Raw genomic sequence first — 25,581 nt, forward strand, 5'->3', positions numbered from 1 at the left:
ACACCAGTTGTGTTTTTGCTGGGGCTGCCATAATAAAATATCACAGATGTGTGGGTGGCTGAAACAACAGAAATTTACTTTCTCTCAGTTCAGGAGGCCGGATCAAGTTGTTGGCAGTTTGGTTACTTCTGAGGCCTCTCTCCTTGGCGTGTAGATGTCTGCCTTCTTGCTGTGTTTTCACATGGTCATCCACTGCCCATAGTTCTTCATTTTCTCCTTTTGTATGTGGCGAGACTTCATTCAGTGTTCTGCTAAAATTTTCATCTTTAGTCATTTAGTTTTATAATACTGTGCCCAATTTTTAGTAGCTCTGGGATAGGAATCAGTGGTGTAATTAGGAAGCATGAGGTCCAATTTTGGGGGCCTGGCTCTCATTCCTGTGTATGTTTTAGGTGCCTGCGTGGGGGTCCTCTCCTTTGGTGTTTTACTTGAATGCAGGGAGTTGGGACTCTACAGACACACTGAGCCACCTAAACAGTCGTTGACTTGGTATGTTTTCCTTGCATACTTTTAGAAACCTAGATCCTTCCCTGTAGAGATTCTGATTTCGAAGCTCTAAGTGAAATCCAAGAATTTTCTTTTTCTCTTTTTTTCTTAGACAAGCGTGCCAGGTAATTCTGGTGCTGGGAGCTCTTTTACTGCACGCTGAGAAATTCGTCCTGGAGAAATCAGCACAGACGTTGACACGTGGGCCTGAGCAGATCTTGCACTTGCTGACTGTGCAATGTGACTGTCGCCTCCTGGCCACAGAGGAGACATCTCTTCATTGTTGTTCTTCCTCCTCTAGGTTGATGTCCCTCAGAAAAATGGTAGGAAGATTACTACTGCTCCAGGAAATAAAATCGAGAAAAAAAAGTTTCTGGCTCCCATGTTTGCTGAGAAGTTAATATCACCATGCAGGAAGGGAGCCACAGGGGCCAAGGTGCCAAAAGACAGGAGGAGTGCCCTGCTCGAGAACCATGAGAAGTGACTTGAGAACCCTGAGGAGGATGAAGGTAAGAACTGTGAGTTGTATCAGGATGAGGGACGTAAAGAGTCCCCTCTGGGGACATCCCTGCTGGTGGCTGTCAGGGGTCAGCCCTACGTGCCATTGCACATGGCTCTCGAAAGGGTTCTGTGGAAATACCACCCTTGGCATCCCTGGCCGATTCTCCAGGCTTGGCTTGAGGAGTCCCAGTGGACATTTGACTTCTGCTGTCCACATGACCAGAATCAGAGTTTTCTCTTTGAGTATTGTACACTCTTTCTCTCCTTGTGCTTATGAGCCAGGCAGGTTAATTGTCCCCCAGATTTCACTCTGAGTGATTTTTTTGTCCTGATGGCATCTGTGTAACATTTTAAATGGTATTGCTTCCAAAGCAGTAATTCTTAGCATTGTTATGAAAATACAATAATACATCTTAAATTATTTCAAATAAAAGGTTAAAATGACAGCGAATTTTTTTCTTAGATTTGTATATACAGTCAGACTTATGAGCAGTGTCTCTGAAAGAACAACTTGTCATTTTCATTCTTAACGAGTCTGTGTGGCAGTAATTGATTGGGTGGGTTTTCATTTAGATTCTGAAAAAGAAGCCCTGTATCCTTCATGGGCCAGGGGGAGAAAAGCCTTTCCCCTGGGGGCAGAGGAAGACGAACAGGACCATAAGGGTGATGACGAAGGCTGTGAGGAAGAGGAAGGTCAGAATGACCTAAACCAGTTCTGTTAAGTGGTAGCCAGTATCAAGGAATTAGAGTTATAAGCGAAGCCGTTGGACAGGGCTGTTGAAGTTCTTTTATGAACTTGAAGAACTTTTCCTAATTAATTTATAAATGCTTTTAAAAGTATTCTGGGGCTTCCCTGGTGGCACAGTGGTTGAGAGTCCGCCTGCCAATGCAGGGGACGTGGGTTCATGCCCTGGTCCGGGAAGATCCCATGTGCTGCGGAGCGGCTGGGCCCGTGAGCCATGGCCGCTGAGCCTGCGCGTCCAGAGCCTGTGCTCCGCAACGGAAGAGGCCACAACAGTGAGAGGCCCGCGTACCACAAAAAAGAAAAAAAAAATCCAATTAAAAGTATTCTGACCAGACCTAACCCAGGCGTCTTGTGGAGAATAGGCATAGTGTAGGTATGGTATTTGTGGACAGTGTAAAAGCTCCCACTTTACTCATTTAGTGGCACAGACAGATGATTAAAAATACTATATTCTGGGGACTTGCCTAGTGGCGCAGTGGTTAGGAATCTGCCTGCCAACTCAGGGGACACGGGTTCGAGCCCTGGTCCGGGAAGATCCCACATGCCGTGGAGCAATTAAGCCCGTGCACCACGACTACTGAGCTTGCTCTCTAGAGCCTGTGAGCCACAACTACTGAGCTCGCGTGCCACAACTACTGAAGCCCACGTGCCTCGAGCCCATGCTCCACAGCAAGAGAAGCCACCGCAATGAGAAGCCCGCACACCACAACAAAGAGTAGACCCCGACACGCAGCAACTAGAGAAAGCCCGTGCAGCAACGAAGACCCAACACAGCCAAAATAAATAAATAAATTTATTTTAAAAAAATCCAAAGAAACAAAAAATTGTATTCTGGCTTTTGCCCACAGAGCCTATGAAGAAAGCACCTGATAAACCAGAAGGAGGAAATGACCAAACAGAATGCTTCCCCTGAAACCAAAATTCAGAAATTAGAAGGTAACTTCTTTGCTGCGTTTTAGAGCACAAGAGACACGTGGAGAGTTTCATATTGGCAAAAACGAAAACTCTGTTAGCCCAAATGATGGACAAAGGGATTTTAATTGCAGCCTGGTGTTACAATATGCCAGATTCTTCAATGGAAATTTTTTTTTAGCATCATTCTTTCTGAACTGTTTCTTTGAGTTCTTTCTCTCTCTCTCTCTCTCTCTTTTTCTTTGCCTTTTTGTATGTCAGCTAAACCACCTGTAAGTTTCAAACTATTTGTTGGAAACCTGAATTTCAACAGAACTGTTGCTGAACTAAAAACTGGTCTTAGTGAATTTTTTGCTAAAAATGACATCGCAGTCGTTGGTGTCAGAGTTGGCTTGTCCAGGTGAATACTGATAAATTAAGGGTGTTGTTAAGAGTTTATCAGCCCAACAATTATTATTCTTGTCAGAACCTTTTGTTACTTGTTCTTCGCCCTTTATAAGATATTACCTCAGCCTCTTGCAGTTCAGAATGAGTATTTAAAGTCCTTCAGTGGCTCGTTTAATAAATCCATTATATTAAATTTTGCTATCCCATTTTTCCAAACAAAATACTAAACTAATCACAAGATCTTCCAGGTCTTTACAGAAACATGTTTTCATGATTTTCCAACTGTGAGCAATGTTATTTGTCTAGAATTATTTTAAACGAACACAGATTTAATCACAAAACCCCTAGCTTTGGTGGCAAATATAGGTTCTGTATCAGTTCTGCTTTTTTGCTGAATTAAATTTCATCCTTTCTTACTTCTTTCTCATCAGAAGCATATGTCTTGGGTGTGAGCATGCTTATTTTATGGTACTCAGGATTTCTTAGGTAGAAATGAAAAGATAATAATAATAGTAAACATTCATTGAGTACTCACTCTACCAGGCATTGTTCCTTGTTTATTTAACTCATTGAATCCATAAGACAATTCTCAGCAGTAATTATTGTCATTATCCCCATTTTACAAAGGAGGAAATTGAGGCACAGAGAAGTTAAGTGACATATCGAATATCACACAGTTAGAAAGTGGCAGGGTCAGGATTTGAGCCCAGCATTCTGGCTCCAGAGGTGATGCCACAACTTTTGACACATTGCTCTGCTTACACTTTTTATTAACTATATTGTGAAATATTGTTGTGTTTGTAGTAAATAAACATTCCTTTTGCATTAAAAATAAATTCTTGGGACTTCCCTGGTGGCGCAGTGGTTAAGAATCCACCGGCCAATGCAGGGAACACGGGTTCAAGCCCTGGTCCTGGAGGATCCCACATGCTGCGGAGCAACTAAGCCGTTCGCCACAACTACTGAGCCTGCACTTTAGAGCCCGCGAGCCACAACTACTGAGCCCGTGTGCCACAGCTACTGAAGCCTGTGGACCTAGAGCCTGTGCTCCGCAACAAGAGAAGCCACCGCAATGAGAAGCCCGTGCACCGCAACGAAGAGTAGCCCCCGCTCGCTGCAACTAGAGAAAGCCTGCGCGCAGCAACAAAGACCCAATGCCGCCAAAAATAAATAAATTTATTTAAAAAAAATATCCCACAAGACGCATGGCATGGCCAAAAAAAAAAAAAGATATTTTTGTTTCAATTCACAAGTGCAATGGCTGTTTCTTAAAACAGAAATTCAAAAGCGTGTCATTTCAAGTTTCATTTTTTATAGCTTTTGGTTAAATCTGGCCAGTAGTTAGAAAACTAATAATGATTTCAACGGGTGAGTTTGCCCTGACTCTCAGTCCTTGCCCTGGAGGAGGGCTTCTCGACTCTTGCACTATTAAAATTTGGGGCCAGCTAATTCCTTGTTGGGGGGGACTGTTCAACAGCATCCCTGGATTCTACCCACTAGATGCTAGAAGTCTCCCAGTTGTGACGGCCAAAGATGTCTCCAGATATTGTCAGCCTCACCCCAGGTGAGAACTGCTGCTCTCTGGTTACTTGATGGCACTGATATTGCCAGTTAGGGGAGGCTTGGTTTTAATTTGTAAAATTTGACAGCTGCGTTTGACTCAATGCTAATTTCCACTTTCACAGCCAGTTTGAGTAGCCAGCTGGAAGGCATATGCCTTTTGACTCTACTTGTGTTTTTTTTTTTCCTTTTCGGCTGCATCTCTGTAGGAGATTTGGTTATGTGAATTTTAAATCTGCTAACGACCAGGAAAAAGCCCTGGAACTTAGTGAGACAAACGTCCTTGGATATGAAATTAAATGGAAGAAACCGAAAAGGGAAAGGAAACAAAGAAACGTATGCAAGCAAGGTAACTTGTTCAGAGATACCTGTGTACCTAGAAGACGCTGCATCAGACAGGAATATTGTATTCTTTCTTACTCCGTGCAAGCACTCCTCAGTTTCTAGCAAGTCGCCTACTTCCACAGCACAGACTCTCTCTGCTGTGCTCACTCCTTCTGCTCGAGCCGCACGGCTCACCTTCTCTGTCCTAATGTTCGTGACTTATCCCCTGGCTATTGACAACCCATTCAAGAGTCTCAGCTTAAAGGTCACCTCTGCAGATCAGAAAAATTTTCCCTTACCCCCAGACTAAGTTAAGTCTTCTCTACTTGATGTTCTTTTTTCCCTTTTTACTTTTCCTTCCTGACACTTACCACAGTTTGTAATTATGTGACTATTTGTTTACTAGCGTTTTCCCCAACAAGACTACATTCTCAAGAGTGGAGGCCAAGTCCGTATTTTCACAGCCAGCACGTAGCACAGGCCGTCATCACCCAGACGCTGTGTGCAAATGTTTGTTTTTTTAAATATTTTATTTATTTATCTTCCTTATTTATTATTATTAATTTTTTGGCTGTGTCAGGTCTTAGTTATGGCACATGGGATCTTTGTTGAGGCATGAGAGATCTTTTTGTTACGGCGCGCACGGGCTTCTCTCTAGTTGTGGCATGCAGGTTTTCTCTTTCTGCTTGCAGCGTGCAGGCTCCAGGGCATGTGGGCTCTGTAGTTTGCAGCGCGTGGGCTTAGTTGCCCTGCAGTATGTGGGATCTTAGTTCCCCGACCAGGGATTGAACCTGCGTCCCCTGCATTGGAAGGTGGATTCTTTACCACTGGACCACCAGGGAAGTCCCCAAATATTGTTAAATGAAGGAATATGTACTACTCTCCAACTCTTTGAGAAGTATTTTTTCTCTCTTAGAGAACTCTTGATGCTTATGAGATCTAAACTCAGACTAAAAATACTCTTTTTGTGTTTATGAAGATGGAAATGCCAAAACACTTTTGATCAAGAACTTGCCTGACAGAGTCACTCAGCATGAATTAATAGAAGTGTTTGAGGATACTTTTCAAATCAGATTGGTGAGCAAGGATGGGATGAGTGAAAGGTATGTCTTTGTACCTTGTACTGAAAAAGAATATATGATAACAGAATTTCATTGTATTCTCCCAAATCACTCATACCGGATTTTAGAGAAGGAAAAAGTAGTTATCCAGCCTTTCTACCAGCAGGCAGAAAAAGCATCATAAATGGATATCCAAAGGCTTCTAGAAGACTGTAGGGCTGTCATAGAGAAATGAAGACTTTATTCTATCAAGTACAAGATTGAAGATTAGAAGAATCCACTCATAGGTTATCATCATCCTATCTCTCCAGGGCTGACTACAGGAAAATAACACCCTTGGCGACTTGTCTGGACAGGTACCAAAAGAGAACATTAACTTGGTCTGTTAGAATTATGTTGTAGCCAATTAATGAAACACTGTCACTATATATCTGGGCTTTGGTAGCCTAAGAGGGTGAATATGGTGAAATTAGAAAGGATGGAATAGAATGTATTTTGAAGGGATTCTCAATGTGGTAAAAATTGGGTATCAGGATTACAGATACATTTGAGCTAAATTTGTTGGTGTAGGTGAACTCTAAAATAATCTATGCCACTGTATTCTGATGAACATAATCTCTGGAAAAGAATCCCACAGATTTAGAAAACAAGTCTGAAAAGATAAATCCCAAATTGTTAGCAGTGTTTACTGTGAGGAGGTTTGGGGGCACTCTGCTGGGCTTGCATACCATACCCCAAAATTAACTCAAAATAGATCAAAGACCTAAATGTAAGAGCTAAAATAGAAAACTACGAACAAAACACAGGAGTAAATCTTTGTGATCTTGGATTAGAGTCTTACACAAGCAATAAAAGAGAAGATTGAGAAGTTGGGCTTTATCAAAATTAAAAACATTTGTACTTCAGAGGACACTATCTAAAAAGTCAAAAGAAACCCTACATCCTGGGAGAAAATATTGCAAATCATATATATGAAAGAGACCTGTATATATAAAAGATATATAAAGAACTCTTACAGCTCAATAATTAAAAGACAACCCAATTAAAAAATGGGGAAAGGACTTGAATGACCATTTCTCCAAACAAGGTGTACAAACGGCCAATAAGCATGTAGAAAGATGCTCAACATTAGTCACTGAGGGAGTGCAAATCAAAACCATGATGTGAAGGAGGGCTGAGTCAAGATGGTGGACTAGGAGGACGCGGAATTCGCATCTCCGCACAACTAGGGAACCTACCAGGCACCGTTGGGGGATCATGGACACCTAAGTGGATGGGAGGAACTGCTAGTAACCGGCTTGTGGGATATTGGTTCCCAGGCTGGAGGTTGGGTCTGAGCTCCTGTAGTGGGAGCTCTGAGTCCAAACTGCTGGACTAACAGAGAACCTCAGACCCCAGGGAGTATTCATTGGAGTGAGGCCTCCCATGGGTCCTAATCTCAGCACCAAGACCCAGCTCTATCCAACTGCCTGCAAACTCCAGTGCTGGACGCCTCAGGCCAAACAACCAGCAAGACAGGAACACAGCCCCACCCATCAAAAAAAGAAAAAAGAAACGACAGAAAAATATGTTACAGACGAAGGAGCAAGATAAAAACCCACAAAACCAAATAAATGAAGATGAAATAGGCAACCTATAATTCAGAGTAAAGATGATGCAAAATTTCGGAAACAGAACGGAGAAAATATAAGAAACAGTTAACAAGGATCTAGAAGAACTAAAGAGCAAACAAACAGTGATGAATAACACAATAACTGAAATTAAAAGTACCCTGGAAGGAATCAATAGGAGAATAACTGAGGCAGAAGAATGGATAAGTGAGCTGGAAGATAAAATGGTGGGAATAACTGCCAGGGAGCAGAATAAAGAAAAAAGAATGAAAAGAATTGAGGACGGTCTCAGAGACATCTGGGACGACACTAAATGCACCAACATTCGAATTATAGGCGTCCCAGAAGAAGAAGAAAGAAAGAAAGAAAGGGTATGAGAAAATATTTGAAGAGGTTATAGTCGAAAACTTCCCTAACATGGGAAAGGAAATAGTCAAGTCCAAGAAGCGCAGGGAGTCCCATACAGGATTAACCAAAGAGAAACACGCCAAGACACATATTAATCAAACTATCAAAAATTAAATACAAAGAAAAAATATTAAAAGCAACAAGGGAAAAGCAACATATAACATATAAGGGAATCCCCATAAGGTTAACAGCTGATCTTTGAGCAGAAACTCTGCAAGCCAGGAGGGAGTGGCAGGACATATTTAAAGTGATGAAAGGGAAAAACCTAAAAGCAAGATTACTCTACCCAGCAAGGATCTCATTCAGATTGAACGGAGAAATTAAAACCTTTACAGACAAGCATAGTTAAGAGAATTCAGCACCACCAAACCAGCTTTACAACAAATGCAAAAGGAACTTCTCTAGGCAGGGAACACAAGAGAAGGAAAAGACCTACAAAAACAAACGCAAAACAATTAAGAAAATGGTAATAGGAACATACATATCGATAGTTACCTTAAATGTAAATGGATTAAATGCTCCAACCAAAAGATATAGACTGGCTGAATGGAAACAAAAACAAGACCTGTATATATACTGTCTACAAGAGACCCAATTTAGACCTAGAGACGTATACAGACTGAAAAAGATATTCCATGCAAATGGAAATCAAAAGAAAGCTGGTGCAGCAATTCTCATTGACTTTAAAATAAAGACGATTACCAGAGACAAAGAAGGACACTACATAATGATCAAGGGATCAATTCAGAAGATACGACAATTGTAAATGTTTATGCATCCAACACAGGAGCACCTCAATACATAAGGAAAATGCTAACAGCCATAAAGTGGGAAATCGACAGTAACACAATAATAGCAGGGGACTTTTAACACCCCACGTTCACCAATGGACAGATCATCCAAAATGAAAATAAATAAGGAAACACAAGCTTTAAATGACACATTAAACAAGATGGACTTAATTGATATTTATAGGGCATTCCATCCAAAAACAACAGAATACACTTTCTTCTCAAGTGCTCATGGAACATTCTCCAGGATAGACCATATCTAGGGTCACAAATCAAGCCTTGGCAAATTTAAGAAAATTGAAATCATATCAAGTATCTTTTCTGATCACAATGCTATGAGACTAGATATCAATTACAGGCAAAAAACTGTAAAAAATACAAACACATGGAGGCTAAACAATATGCTACTAAATAACCAAGAGATCGCTGAAGAAATCAAAGAGGAAATCAAAAAATACCTAGAAACAAATGACAGAACACGACGACCCAAAACCTATGGGATGCAGCAAAAGCAGTTGTAAGAGGGAAGTTTATAGCAATACAATCCTACCTCAAGAAACAAGAAAATCTCAAACAACCTAACCTTACACCTAAAGCAACTAGAGAAAGAACAAAAAAAAAAAAACCCCAAAGTTAGCAGAAGGAAAGAAATCATAAAGATCAGATCAGAAATAAATAAAAAAGAAATGAAGGAAACAATGGCAAAGATCAATGAAACTAAAAGCTGGTTCTTTGAGAAGATAAACAAAATTGATAAACCATTAGCCAGACTCATCAAGAAAACAAGGGAGAAAGCTCAAATCAACAGAATTAGAAATGAAAAAGGAGAAGTAACAACTGACACTGCAGAAATACAAAGGATCATGAGAGATTACTACAAGCAACTATATGCCAATAAAATGGACAGCTTGGAAGAAATGGACAGATTCTTAGAAAAGCACAGCCTTCTGAGACTGAACCAAGAAGAAATAGAAAATATAAACAGACCAGTCACAAACAGTGAAATTGAAACAGTGATTAAAAATCTTCCAACAAACAAAAGCCCAGGACCAGATGGCTTCACAGGAGAATTCTCAAACATTTAGAGAAGAGCTAACACCTATCCTTCTTAAACTCTTCCAAAGCATAGCAGAGGGAGGAACACTCCCAAACTCATTCTACGAGGCCACCATCATCCTGATACCAAAACCAGACAAAGATGTCACAGAAAAAGAAAACTACAGGCCAATATCACTGATGAACATAGATGTAAAAATCCTCAACAAAATACTAGCAAACAGAATCCAACAGCACATTAAAAGGATCATATACCATGATCAAGTGGGGTTTATCCCAGGAATGCAAGGATTCTTCAATATACGCAAATCAATCAATGTGATATACCATATTAAGAAACTGAAGGATAAAAAACATATGATAACCTCAATAGATACAGAAAAAGCTTTTGACAAAATTCAATACCCATTTATGATAAAAACTCTCCAGAAAGTAGGCATAGAGGGAACCTACCTCAACATAATAAAGGCCATATATGACAAACCCACAGCCAACATTGTTCTCAGTGGTGAAAAACAAACCATTTCCTCTAAGATCAGGAACAAGACAAGGGTGCCCATTCTCACCACTGTTATTCCACATGGTTTTGGAAGTTTTAGCCACAGCAATTAGAGAAGAAAAAGAAATAAAAGGAATCCAAATCGGAAAAGAAGAGGTAAAACTGTCACTGTTTGCAGATGACATGATACTATACATAGAGAATCCTAAAGATGCTAACAGCAAACTACTAGAGCTAATCAATGAATTTGGTAGAGTAGCAGGATACAAAATTAATGCACAGAAATCTCTTGCATTCCTATACATTAATGATTAAAATTCTGAAAGTGAAATTACGGAAACACTCCCATTTACCATTGCAACAAAAAGAATAAAATACCTAGGAATAAACCTACCTAAGGAGACAAAAGACCTGTATGCAGAAAACTGTAAGACACTGATGAAAGAAATTAAAGATGATACAAACGGAGAGATATACCATGTTCTTGGATTGGAAGAATCAACGTTGTGAAAATGACTGTGCTACCCAAAGCAATCTACAGATTCAGTGCAATCCATATCAAACTACCAATGGCATTTTTCACAGAACTAGGACAAAAAACTGCACAATTTGTATGGAAACACAAAAGACCCTGAATAGCCAAAGCAACCTTGAGAAAGAAAACCGGAGCTGGAGGAATCAGGCTCCCTGACTTTGTAGTATGGAAGTATGTACTCCCATACTACAAAGCTACAGTAATCACGACAGTATGGTACTGGCACAAAAACAGAAATACAGATCAATGGAACAGGATAGAAAGCCCAGAGATAAACCCATGCATATGTGGTCACCTTATCTTTGATAAACGAAGCAAGAATATGCAGTGGAGAAAAGACAGCCTCTTCAATAAGTGGTGCTGGAAAAACTGGACAGCTACGTGTAAAAGAATGAAATTAGAACACTTCCTAACACCATTCACACAAAAAAAGTCAAAATGCATTAAAGACCTAAATGTAAGGCCAGACACTATAAAACTCTTAGAGGAAAACTTAGGCAGAACACTCTATGCCATAAATCACAGCAAGATCCTTTCTGACCCACCTCCTAGAGAAATGGAAATGAAAACAAAAACAAATGGGACCTAATGAAACTTAAAAGCTTTTGCACAGCAAAGGAAACCATAAACAAGACGAAAAGACAACCCTCAGAATGGGAGAATATATTTGCAAACGAAGCAACTGACAAAGGATTAATCTCTAAAATATACAAGCAGCTCATGCAGCTCAATATCAAAAGAACAAACAATCCAATGCAATAATGGGGAGAAGACCTAAATAGATATTTCTCCAAAGAAGATAATACATATTGCCAGCAAACACATGAAAGGATGCTCAACATCACTAATCATTAGAGAAATGTAAATCAAAACTACAATGAGGGGGCTTCCCTGGTCACGCAGTGGTTAAGAATCTGCCTGCCAATGCAGGAGACACAGGTTCGAGCCCTGGTCTGGGAAGATCCCACATGCCGCGGAGCAACTAAGCCCGTGCGTCACAACTACTGAGCCTGCGCTTCAGAGCCTGCGAGCGACAACTACTGAAGCCCATGTGCCTAGAGCCAGTGCTCCGCAACGAGAAGCCACCGCAATGAGAAGCCTGTGCACCGCAGTGAAGAGTAGCCCCCCGCTCGCCATAACCAGAGAAATGCCTGCGTGCAACAACGAAGACCCAACGTAGCCAAAAATGAAATACATTAAATAAATAAATTTATAAAAAAAAAAAACCTACAATGAAGTATCACCTCATACTGGTCAGAATGGCCATCATCAAAAAATCTACAAATAATAAATGCTGGAGAGGGTGTGGAGAAAAGGGAACCCTCTTGCACTGTTGGTGGGAATGTAAATTGATACAGCCACTATGGAGAACAGTATGGAGGTTCCTTAAAAAACTGAAAATAGAACTACCATACGACCCAGCAATCCCACTACTGGGCATATACCCTGAGAAAACCATAATTCAAAAAGAGTCATGTACCAGAATGTTCATTGCAGCACTATTTACAATAGCCAGGACATGGAAGCAACCTAAATGTCCATCGACAGATGAATGGATAAAGAAGATGTGGCACATATATACAATGGAATACTCTTCAGCCATAAAAAGACACGAAATTGAGCTATTTGTAGTGAGGTGGATGGACCTAGAGTCTGTCATGCAGAGTGAAGTAAGTCAGAAAGAGATAAACAAATACCATATGCTAACACATATATATGGAATCTAAAAAATATGGTTCTGATGAACCTAGGGGCAGGACAGGAATAAATATGCAGACGTAGAGGATGGACTTGAGGACATGGGGAGGGGGAAGGGTAAGCTGGGATGAAGTGAGAGAGTAGCATTGACATATACACACTACCAAATGTAAAATAGATAGCTAGTGGGAAGCAGCTGCATAGCACAGGGAGATCAGCTCGGTGCTTTGTGACCACCTAGAGGGGTGGGATAGGGAGGGTGCGAGGGAGACGCAAGAGGGAGCATATATAGGGATATATGTATGCATATAGCTGATTCACTTTGTTATACAGCAGAAACACAACATTGTAAAGCAATTATACTCCAATAAAGATGTTAAGAAAAAACAAAATGAAACAAAACCATGATGTGATACCACTGCACACTTGTTAGAGTGGCTGTAATAAAAAAGACAATAAGAAGTGTTGACAAGGATGTGGAGAAATCAGAACCCTCTCTCATTGCTGGTGGGAATGTAAAATAGCACAGTTGCTTTGGAAAACGGTTTAGCAGTTTCTCAAAATGTTAAACATAGAGTTGCCATACAGTCCAGCAATTCTCCTATTAGGTATGAATCCACAAGAAGTGAAAACGTATATCCACACATTTCTACAAATGTTTGTATGAGCTTTACTCATAATAGCCCAAACCGGAAACAACCCAAAATGTCTTAACAGCTCATGAATGGATAAACAAAACGTAGTATTTTCATGCAATGTAATGTTACTCAGCCATGAAAAGGAATGAAGTACTGATACATGCTACAACACAGATGAATCTCAAAAATATTAGGCTAAGTGAAAGAAGCCAGACACAAAAGATGGCATATTTGTATAATCCCAGTTATGTGAAATGTCCAGAATAGGTAGATCTACAGAGACAGGAAGTAGCATAGTGATTGCCTGCAGCTGGGGGATGGGAGTGAGTTGGGGGGGATGAGGAGTGACCAGGGCTGGGTGCTTAATTGTCCTAAAATTAGATTATGGTGATGGTTGTAGAATTCTGTAAATATGCCCTTGTACACTTTAAATGGGTGAATTTTATGATTTGGAAATTATATCTCAGTAGAGCTTTTTTAAAAAAAAAAACAGTGTGTGTATGTGTGTACATTTGCTTTTATTTATACAGCATGTTGCCTCTAAGGATAGAAATTGGGCAGAAGAAAGACTTCACTGTATCCTGTCTACCTTTTGCATTTCAAATCTTGTATGTGCATTACTAATTCGAAAGACAATACAGAAGAGTACTAAATATTGACTTCTTTCTTCTCTCCCCTACCCTATCCCCACAATTGCAGGATCGCCTCTATTGACTTCAAGTCACAGGCCGATGCAGAGAGAGCCTTGGAAGAGAAGCAAGGAACAGAGATCGGTGGGCCTTCTGTAGTTCTGGAACTTGTCGGAGCAAAAAGCCAAGGCCAAGATGAGAGAGACAGGAGGGAAAAAAGTGCAACTGGCAAAGTAAGGGTGTGACAGCTCTGTAGATGGAGACTCACCAGGTTTCCCAGGGAGGGGCTAGTATGAGGTTAGGGGCACTTGGCACTGTTTTGTTTTTTGTTTTTTTTGGTTTTTTTGGCTGCGTTGGGTCTTCGTTGCTGCACATGGGCTTTCTCTACTTGTGGCGGGCGGGGGCTACTCTTTGTTGCAGTGTGTGGGCTTTTCATTGTGGTGGCTTCTCTTGCTGCAGAGCATAGGCTCTAGGGGCACGGGCTTCAGTTAGTTGCAGCACATGAGCCCTAGAGTGTGCAGGCTTCTGTAGTTGCAGCATGTGGGCTCAGTAGTTGTGGCTCGCGGGCTGTAGAGCGCAGGCTTGGTAGTTGTGGCGCGCGGGCTTACTTGCTCTGCGGCACGTGGGATCTTCCTGGACCAGGGTTCGAACCCGTGTCCCCTGCATTGGTAGGTGGATTCTTAACCACTGCACCACCAGGGAAGTCCCACTTGGCACTTTTAAATACAGTTTCTCTATCAAAAATGTGTAAGTCATCCTCATAATTCTGTCAAGCTAATAAGTATTGTCCTAGTTAACTGTAACCTCGAAGCCTGCAGAAGGCATGGCACTTTGAGAGACATCAGTTTAGTTCCCCCTTTTGGGGTATCTTCTAGGATTCTGTTTCAACAAGCTCTTAAACCTGTGGTTTTAGAGTTAGATATTTAATTCTCTTCAAGTTGTGTTTTTTGTTTTTTTGTTTTTTAAAAAATTTTGGCTCTGTTGCATGGCTTGCGGGCCACGGCAGTGAAAGGGCTGAATGCTAACCACTAGACCACCAGGGAACTTCCTCAGGTTTAAAGACCCCAAACCTAATCTCCCTAATCTGATTGCTCGACGTGGTGGCTTATACAGAAAAAAATAAATAAAACAATAGAATTTACCATGAATATTTTTTAAAATCAAGAGATTTCACATAAAAAACTGGATTTCCAGCTGCTTTTGCTACATCAGAAAATCTGGTGGCCCTGGGGCTGCGTCCCTACACGTCCACAGGCGTCTGGAGAGAGGCAGCTGCTTCCTCTCAGCTGTGGCATTTGTTCTGCTGGCTATAGCCCCACTGTTCTGGAAGTTCTTACCAACCCTGAAGGAGTGAACATCACGCTGACACTTTGAAAAAATAGTGAATACTTTTTTTTTTTTTTTTATCACAGAGCCATACTTTTTTCTTCTTGGTAAAGATATTTTTATATGTCTTATGCATTTGTCTCTTTCAAAAGTGGGAAAATGAAAGTTAGACAAGAAAACCATAGACTTCAAGAAAAATGGGAGAGAGCTTATTTCTTTGGAGGTAAAAGAACGTTCCTTCATATTTAATATGTAAACAACGTCTGTCTGTGTCAAGAGAATGTGACCTAACACACCATTATGAAAGCAACAATCGTAGGAACTATGATGAATCTACAGAAAAGCTGTGTGATAGAAAAGTCAATGAACTGAAAAAAAGACTGAAATTTCAACATGATTTGCTTTTGAGTGTGAATAAAATAAGTGATGCTGCTATGAAACGTACTTACGTATTAAGCGAGAAAATCGCCCGGGCAGCCAAACCTTTTGCAGATGGTGAGTTTATCAAGGACTGTCTGTTGAGTGCGGCAGAAATCATGTGCCCTGAACAGAGACAAGCGTTTGCCAACAGAAGACTGACTGGTAGTGTTGTTGCCCAGCATGTTTACAACACGACTGAGAACTTGCAGGACAAGTTGCAAGAAAAAGCCGAATCATTTGTGGCTTTTTCCATTGCAGCTCAGGAAGGAGTGGATGGAAATATTGACCCCCACGTAGGTGTATTTATTCGTGGTGGCAATGAAACTTTTGATGTGACCGAAGAACTTCTGGACCTGGCCCCCATAACAGGCACAGCGTCAGGAAATGAACGTTGAGAAAAGTCTTAAAACATTAACGTGGACTGGTCAAAATTGGTGAGTATTAGCACAGATGGTGACTCTGCGATGGTTGGTGTTAAAGAACTAGTTGCAAAACTGAAATCTAAAGTGTCAGGGCTGGGCTTCCCTGGTGGCGCAGTGGTTAAGAATCTGCCTGCCAATGCAGGGGACACAGGTTCGAGCCCTGGTCCAGGAAGATCCCATGTGCCGTGGAGCAACTAAGCCCTTGCGCCACAACTACTGAGCCTGCTCTCTAGAGCCTGCGTGCCACAACTACTGAAGCGTGCACGCCTGGAGCCCGTGCACCACAACAAGAGAAGCCAGTGCAATGAGAAGCCTGCACACCGCAATGAAGAGTAGCCCCCGCTCACTGCAACTAGAGACAGTCCGCGTGCAGCGACGAAGGCCCAATGCAGCCAAAAATAAATAAATTTATTTTAAAAAAAATTAAAAAGTGTCAGAGGTTTGCCAAGACACGGAACTAAAGTCTGTGCATGGCCTCATTCTCCAGGAGTCACTTTGTGCTAAAAGGTTAAAAATGGTATAGTTAAGGGCTTCCCTGGTGGCACAGTGGTTGAGAGTCCGCCTGCCGATGCAGGGGACACAGGTTCGTGCCCCGGTCCGGGAAGATCCCACATGCCACGGAGCAGCTGGGCCCGTGAGCCATGGCCGCTGAGCCTGCACGTCCGGATCCTGTGCTCCGCAACGGGAGAGGCCACAACAGTGAGAGGCCCGTGTACAGTGCAAAAAAAAAAAAAAAAAAAAATGGTAGTTAAAAAACTACTATGTCATGGACATAGTAGTTTATACCATAATCTGGATACGCTCCCGTGGCTTGGACCGCAGGAAGTTCGGTGCTTTGTTTAATGAGTTAGATGCACCATATGGAAGCATGTTCTGCTCCAAGGAACTTAAGTGGCTGAGTTGTGGTGTGGTCCTAAGGCAGGTTTTTGAATTGTTGGAGGAAATTAACTTTTTCCTGTCTTCTAGAGGAAAATCTGTGCCTCAGCTTAGAAGCGAAGATTGGGTCAGAGACTTAGCCTTTTTGGTTGACATTATGACATATCTAAACATGTTGGATATTTCTCTGCAAAGACGTTCACAAGTGGTGACACAAATGTATGATTCAGTTGGCTCATTCCTAGCGAAATTGTGTCTTTGGGAGACTCATTTGGCAAGGAACAATCTGGCCCACTTTCCTACACTGAAATTAGTTTCTGAACATGAAAATGACGGCCTGAACTACATTCACCAAATTAAAAGTTGAAGGCTGAATTCCAAAAAAGGTTCTCTGATGAAAACTTTATGCGAATGAACTAATATTGTTCAGTTCCCCTTTCTCAATTAGTATCAATAATGTGAATGAAGAGCTACAAATGGAAGTTATTGAATTGCAGTGCAATAGTATACTGAAAGCCAAATATGGTGATGTTGGGATCCCAGAATTCTACAGATATCTTGGGAATGGTTACCCGAAATATAAAAACCATTGCGCAAAGGTTCTGTCCATGTTTGGAAGTATTTATGTTTGTGAGCAGCTCTTTTCTGCTATGAAACTAAAGAAAAGTAATCGTTGCTCCCAGTTAAAGGATTCAGAGATGAATGCGCAGCACGGGATTCACAGCCTGACGTTGATTGACATCTTGGGGCATAAGAAAGGAGTGTCAGATTTTGAATTTCAAATCTGAGGAGTAATAAATTACGGAACTTTGAATAATTATTTCTATTTCCAAATTATGTTTTTTCAATGTCAGATTTAAAGCGTAATCTCTGGCATCGTATGTTTGTACCTTATAACATATAAAATAACGTTTGCTTATATCCCGGCAGCTTATTTGTCCTATACTTGGCTTTTCTGGCGCTTAGATTATTCAGGTTTATAAACCTGTGTCCTAAAAGTAGCCACATTTTCCCAAAAGGCACTTGTGAGCCGGCGACGTGAACCAGGGAGTCAGCTGGATGAACGGAATGTTTAGATGCCTCATGCAGCCCTGTCCCCTAGGATGACAGACGTGCCACAGTGGTCCTGGGGCTCACCACTTCCTTAGACGGAGCTGGGGCGGCATAGCCAATTCTGGCCGCTGGGCTTCCTTTTTGGTGCTTGCATTTTGCATTTAAACACCTTTCTTTTGAAATTTCAATATTGCTGGTCAGCTCACAGTCAGTTGTGTCTGGACCTGGGAGCCGTTCTACCTCTTACAGACAGGGATGGGCATTCCTTTGGCATCCTGGTCACCCCAAGGGGATGCAGAATGGGGTGTCAACATGTCTAAGAGCTTATGAGCATTTTTCCAGGGAGACGGCCCATAGCTGCCTTCAGAGTCTTAAAGAGGTCTGTGATCCAAAAGGTGTTTTTCTACTGTGAAATTGGGACAGGACTCCTCACTGTTGCAGAAACTATATCTTGAAAAATCAGTCACATTATAGAAATGATATGTACTTACTGTAGAACATTTGGAAACTCTAAAGAAATAAAGGGAGGGCTTCCCTGGTGGCGCAGTGGTTAAGAATCTGCCTGCCAATGCAGGGGACACGGGTTCGAGCCCTGGTCCGGGAAGATCCCACATGGCGCAGAGCAACTAAGCCTGTGCACCACGACTACTGAGCCTGCACTCTGTAGCCTGTGAGCCACAATTACTGAGCCCGCGTGCCACAACTGCTGAAGCCCGCGTGCCTAGTGCCCGTGCTCCGGAACAAGAGAAGCCACCGCACTGCAACAAAGAGTAGCCCCCGCTCGCTGTAACTAGAGAAAGCCCGCGTGCAGCAACGAAGACCCAATGCAGCCAAAAATAATAAATAAATAAAAAGAAAAGAAATAAAGAGAAAAACCTATAATCTCAACAACCAGAGGTAACCCCTATAAATATTTAGGTATGTTTTCTCTGTCAACTTTCTGTGCATTATTTTATATGGTTGAGTACATCATGTATTCCGCTGCCTTCCCCCTCACTCCCTCACTTAGTAAATTCTAAACATCCGTCAGTTCTCCCAAGCTTACGGTTGAGTTTATTTGATTGTGTCAGGTGTGCACTGATGGGCCTTCGCCAGCCAGAGTGAGTTCTCTGGGCATCACGTGAGCCACAAGGTTGATTTCCAGGGGTGGGATTCCTCTTCCATTCTGCCAGGCTCTGCAAAGGCCAGAGAACTACCCTGTTGTCTAGGGAAGCAGACGCAGATGCCGCCTGCTGACCCTCAAGGCAGTCTTCCAGCGGAGGTCCTGGGACCACTACTGAGGAGAAGCTTAGCTGAACAGCAGAGCAAGGAGGGAGATGGGGGCTTTAGGACGGGGTATCACCCATGGCTCCAGTCTTGGCTGGGCCATCAGTGCTCCCCGAAAGTCTCCCATTTCCCTTGTCCCGTTGTCCATATGACCCCGTCTTCTTCCTACAAGTCAAACCAAATTTACCACTCTTCTCTCCTTCTCATTCGGTAACTTCACCTCCTAAATAAAAGCCATTTGAGAAGGACCCCCTCCTCTCCTGTTCACCTTTACACACTTGCCAGGCTCTGTAGCCCCCTCCCTTCCTAAGGTGGCTTGTCCCTCCCGCTGTGCTCTGGTCTCCATCCCTTGCCTCTGTAGGGCTTTCCTCCATCCTCTACCTTTCTGTACTTCTGGGATTTTTGTTTGTACTGGCTCCTTCCACCAATATTTTTTTTAGTTTTCTGAATTTTTTAAACATCGAATACTTTTTGAATATTCACATAGTTCAAAATCAAAATAATATAAAAAAGTATATGGTGAAAATTACTGCTTCCTTTCCAGCCCACACTCATGTTCACCCTTCACCTCTCCTCCATCTCACTGGTTTCTTGTGTTATCTTTTTTTTTTTAAACACCTTTATTGGAGTATGATTGCTTTACAATGATGTGTTAGTTTCTGCTTTATAACAAAGTGAATCAGCTATACATATACATATATCCCCATATCTCTTCCCCCTTGCTTCTCCCTCCCTCCCACCCTCCCTATCCCACCCCTCTAGGTGGTCACAAAGCACCGAGCTGGTCTCCCTGTTTCCACCAATATTTAAACATGCCCATGTCTCTGACACACTCTTTTAAATTTTCTAATTAAAATGTTAAAATTAGGACACACGTTTACTAGTTCAAAATTTAACAGGTGTAAATTGAAAGGCCTCCTCCCCCATCCCCTAGCCACCTAACTCCCTTGTATGGAAGTAACCAGTATTATTGGTTTCTTGTGTCCTTCCACTGTTGTGCATGGTCAAGGAATCATGTTTACGTTATTTTTCCCACCTATTTTTTTTTTACACAAAAAACTAATAGGTTATACAGGTGTATAATAGGTTATACAAGTGTAACCTACTAGTACCTTGCTTTTGCTTTTTCATTTAAAGTATCGTGGAGATCATATCAATAACAAAGAGGTGCTTTGTTCGTTTTTACAGTTGTAGTGTTGTATGGATGTACAAGGATTTATCTGCCAGTGTATTAGGTTAACTCCAGCTCCACTCCTGTAACAGATGGACTCCAAATTCTTAGTAGGTCAACACAGTAATCATTTATTTCTCACTCATGACACAGTAGGGAGTGAGTATTCTTGGTCACATGGCCTTCCATGTGATCATTTAGGGACCTAGGCTTCCTCCACTTTGTGCCTCTGTCCTGGGCCATTGGAAATCTCTTCATTCAGCAAGTGGATAGGAAAGAACAAGGAGGGTCCAATGTGGGGACTTTTTATGGCGGGCCTAGGTGTGTGTTCACTGCTACCTTTGTCTAGAGCTTGGTCAAATGACCGTACCGCTAGTCCCAAGGGAGGTAGGGAAAGCTGGACCGCAGCTGCGTATCCAGGAAGAAGGAATAGGTTGGACGAGCAGCTCACCAGTCTGCTGCCACTAGTCTTCTGCTGCTGCTGCCTCCGTTTCCACAGAATCCAAAACAAAGCCTTTCCCTCAACCCACATCTGCCTTTGAAGTCCTGCCCTCCTTCCTTTTACAGCTAAATGTATCTTGAAAGTGTCTCCCAATTTGCTGCCTGCAGTCCTTCTCTGACTCCTCTGCGCACCTGTGATGGAGGTGCGCCCCTCCCCACCTGCCGTTCTGCTGAGACTCTTCCCAAGGACACCAAGGACCTCTGTGGCAAAGGCTCCTAGATGCTTTTTAGTTCCTATCTTAGTCCCTGCAACGTTTGACATGACTGACCACCCCTTCCTCCCCCTTTGAAATCTCATTCTTTTCATTTTTCTCCTCCTCTCTGAATGCTTCTTTTCAGGCTGTCCCCTTCCTCTGTCCCTTAAATGTTGATGTTCCTTAGATGACTTTTCCCCCTCACAGCGTATCAGTGGCTTTTAACCTTCTGGGGGAAGGGGAAAGGGGAGGGCAGTCAGGGATCTCTTGGAGCACCAGTTAAAAGATGTCAACCCTCTTCCAAGAATTATGCACATGTGCACCTACATGTGTATTTTTGTTACACTTTCAGGAGGTCCCCGGATCCCAGAAGCCCACCTTGATATCCAGGTTAAGAACCTCTATTCTGTGTGTCCCCTGGGTGATTCTGTCTACTCCCACAGCTTCCATTGTGTGCAGAGGCTTCCAGAGTAGAATCTCCAGCCAAGCACTTCCTTCTAAATGCCAGCCTGTAAGTGCTGGACCTCTCCATTAGGAGATCCTCCAGGCCCTGCCACTGTATGGTGTTGATAATTGAATTCATCATTTCTCTCCCCAGCTTCTAAACCAGTTCTCCCCTGGCTTGCTTTATTTTAGTGAATGGTGCCACCATCCATCCAGTTTCTGGCTCAAGTCAGAAACTTGGGAGTTGTCTTGTACTTCCTTCTACTTACTCATTTCCCATTTCTGTCTAGTTGCTAAATCCTGTTGACTGTACTGCTTAACTAAGCTTTTGAATCTTTCACTTCTCTACAATCTCATCGGTAGGGAACAGCACCACTCTTGTTGGGACCATCGTCATCTCTTGCTTGAACTTGTCTGCAAAAACCTCCTAATTGGTCTCCCTGCCTCTCCATCTCTAATCTTTCTGCCTTCAAAACATTCTCCACCCAACAGAGTGATCAAAAAATAAACCCAAATTAGGTCACATTACCCCCCTGCTTAACATTCTCCAATGATTCTTTAAATCATTTATAATAAAACCTAAACTCTTCTTAACAGCAACAACAACAACCAAACAATTAAAAATGGGCAAAGGACATGAATAGACATTTCTCCAAAGAAGATGTACCAAATGGCCAATAAACATATGAAAGATGCTCAACATCACCCATCATTAGGGAAATGCAAATCGAAACTACAACGAGATACCACCCCACACTCATTAGGATGGCTACTATAACAACAGCAACAAACAGAATAACAAGTGTTGGTGAGGATGTGGAGAAACTGGAACCTTTGTGCACTGCTGGTGGGAATGTGAAATAGTACAGCCACTGTGAAGAACAGCATGGTGATTAATCAAAGAGTAAAAAATAATCACGTGATCCAGGAATTCCACTTCTGGGTATATATCCAAAATAACTGAAAGCATGGTCTCTAAGAGATACTTGTACACCCTTGTTCACAATAACTAAAACCCAGGTGTCTCTCAATGGATTAATGGGTAAGCAAAATGTGGTATATATATACAATGGAGTGTTAGTCCTCCTTAAACAGGAAGAAAATTCTGACACGTGCTACAACATGGATGAACCTTGAGAACATTACGCTAAGTGAAAAAACCAGTCTCAAGAAAACATACAGCATGATTCTACTTACTTGAGGTGCCTAGAGTAGTTGAAAATCATAGAAACAGAAAGTTGAACAGTGATTGCCAGGCCTGTGGGGAGGGGCGCTGGGGAGTTGTTGTTTCATGGATATGGAGTGTCAGCTTTACGAGATGAAAAGAGTTCTGGAGGTGGATGCTGGTGATAGTTGCTCAGCATTATGAATGTATTTCATACCATTGAACTGTACACTGAAAACAAATTAAGATGGTAAATTTTGTTACGTGTATTTTACCACAGTCAAAAAATTTAGGGAAAAAAAAATCCCCCAAACTTCTCACCTACCATGTGACCACAGAGCCCCATGTAATAGGCGTTTCCCTGTCTTCCTGATCTCTTCTCCACTTCGCTCCTCACTGCACGCCGGATGCTTGCCCTCCTTCTGTGCCGCGAGTCCTTTTACATAGCTGTCCCTGCTACCGGGAGCACTCCTCTCCAGATCTTCTGACCACTGAGGTCAGAGCTTAAATGTTGCCGCTTCAGAGAAGCCTCTCCTGACCCATCTTAGAATGACTGCCTCTGCCCCGTCACCCCTTGTTGTGTTTTCACTTAGGTGATGTTCTTACTCCCCAAACGTCATATCCTTCTCAGTGCATCATATCAGGAGGCACATGTTGTCCATCTGCCCCTTTCCGGGCGATGTTCACTTTGGTCATTTGGTTAAGATGATTTCTGTCAGGTTTCTTCATTGTAAAATTACTCGTTTTGGGACTTCCCTGGTGGTCCAGTGGTTAAGAATCTGACTTCCAATGCAGGGGATGTGGGTTTGATCCCTGGTCAGGGAACTAACATCCCGTGTGCCGCGGAGCAACTAAGCCCACGCGCCGTGACTACTGAGCTTGCGCACCTCAACGAGAGAGCCTGCATGCTGCAAACTACAAAGCCCATCTGCCCTGGACCCCGTGGGCCACAGCTAGAGAGAAGCCTGCCCCCTGCAAAGAAGAGCCCGCGCACTGCAACTAGGACCCAATGCAGCCAAAAGTAAATAAATATTTTTTAAAAATTAAAAACATAAAGTTACTTGTTTATAAGTATCTTATGTAGAGAGACTGCAACTCTCTAAATATTCCTATTTCTTATCCTACTTATCCCCACTCATTTTAGCATCTACTGGTAATTCTTGCCTGACACAGCTATTACTGGGGTATTTGCCAAGTGGTGGTTTTCAGTTTTCCTTATTTTACATTTATGGGTTAGAATTCTACCATGAGGAGGGCTTTTCCCTTCACCTTTCTCCCTCCCTCCCTCCCTCCCTCCCTCCCTCCCTCCCTCCCTCCCTCCTTCCCTTCCTTCCTTCCTTCATTTATTTACTTACTTATTTACTTATTTATTTATTTGACTGCACTGTGTGGCTTGTGGGAACCTTAGCTGCCCAACCAGGGATTGAACCTGGGCCCTCGCAGTGAAAGCACAGAGTCCTAACCACTGGACTACCAGTGAATTCCTCCTCCTTTATTTCTTCATTCATTCAAGTATTTATATTGATACGGACTCACAGATTCTTATTTTATTCTATAGGTTCTTATTCTATGAACTATCATCCATTACTGTCATTACTTATTTTGTCTGTCAAATTGTCCCTGGTTTGGCATGGGGACATTCAGGTTGCCTCCTGTATCTATTGACATGTCCCGATATGTCCCCATTACTATTTGAGCTCTTCATTCCCTTTTGACACCATAAATTGTTGGAGGCTCACCTCGTACTTTCCTTGCTGCAGCCCTGGAAATCGCCATTTCTCCAAGGAGTCTTGGTGCCCTTTATTGGAGAATGGGTTTAGATACCAAGATCCAGGAACTGGGTGAGTTCACTGGTGTTGGGCGTTACAACTTTCAGGCCCTCTCAGTGGACAGTTAGGAAGCGTATGTGCACACACATGCACATCCAAAGCTATTTCTATATCTATTGATACATATTTTGAAAACCATGAGCTCACACTGATGCCCCTAGTTCCAGTTCAACACCACAGTGTTTATTTTGGCCTACCCCCTTCCTTCTTTCTTTTTTTTTTTTTAATAAATTTATTTATTTTGGCTGTGTTGGGTCTTTTTTGCTTCACGCAGGCTTTCTCTAGTTGCGGTGAGCGGGGACTACTCTTTGTTGCGGTGCACGGGCTTCTCATTGCAGTGGCTTCTCTCGTTGTGGAGCACGGTCTCTAGGCGGGCAAGCTTCAGTAGTTGTGGCACATGGGCTCAGTAGTTGTGGTTGCACAGGCTTAGTTGCTTCATGGCATGTGGGATCTTCCCGGACCAGGGCTCGAACCTGTGTCCCCTGCATTGGCAGGCGGATTCTTTTTTTTTTTTTTTTTTTTGCCGCACGCGGACCTCTCACTGTTGTGGCCTCTCCCGTTGTGGAGCGCAGGCTCAGCGGCCATGGCTCACGGGCCCAGCCGCTCCGTGGCATGTGGGATCTTCCCGGACTGGGACACGAACCCGTGTCCCCCGCATCGGCAGGCGGACTCTCAACCACTGCGCCACCGGGGAAGCCCCTTTTTTCTTTTTTTTAAACATCTTTATTGGAGTATAATTGCTTTACAATGGTGTGTTAGTTTCTGCTTTATAACAAAGTGAATCTGCTGTACATATACATATATCCGCATATCTCCTCCCTCTTGTGTCTCCCTCCCATCCTCCCTATCCCAGCCCAGCAGGAGGATTCTTAACCAGTGCACCACCAGGGAAGCCCCCCCTTCCTTATTTCTAACTCCTTTTTCTGACAGTGAGAAAGCTGGCTCTCATGAGCCACCATGTATTTATTTGCTTAGTGCTGGAGCACACATGAGCAGTTTCTGAATCTCTAACTCACAGCTCTGAAAAACAAACCTACTACTTAGAGTCCCATACTGTGCAGTTTTCTCCCTTTA

General features: G+C 42.5%; 1 pseudogene across 1 annotated transcript; it reads left to right on the top strand.

Annotated features, from left to right (window-relative positions):
• The first annotated feature begins 314 nt into the window (after nucleotides 1-314).
• On the top strand, nucleotides 315-23,968 carry LOC111171933 (nucleolin-like; annotated as a pseudogene). Its single transcript, XR_016394009.1, has 6 exons — nucleotides 315-489; nucleotides 599-995; nucleotides 2,581-3,044; nucleotides 4,804-4,927; nucleotides 5,098-5,220; nucleotides 5,889-23,968. The product of XR_016394009.1 is annotated as a nucleolin-like (transcript).
• The last annotated feature ends 1,613 nt before the right edge of the window (nucleotides 23,969-25,581 follow it).

This window comes from Delphinapterus leucas, chromosome 8, assembly GCF_059928025.1.
Source record: "Delphinapterus leucas isolate spDelLeu-1000000601 "Yukka" chromosome 8, BTC_Dleu_Yukka2, whole genome shotgun sequence".
NCBI lineage: Eukaryota > Metazoa > Chordata > Mammalia > Artiodactyla > Monodontidae > Delphinapterus > Delphinapterus leucas.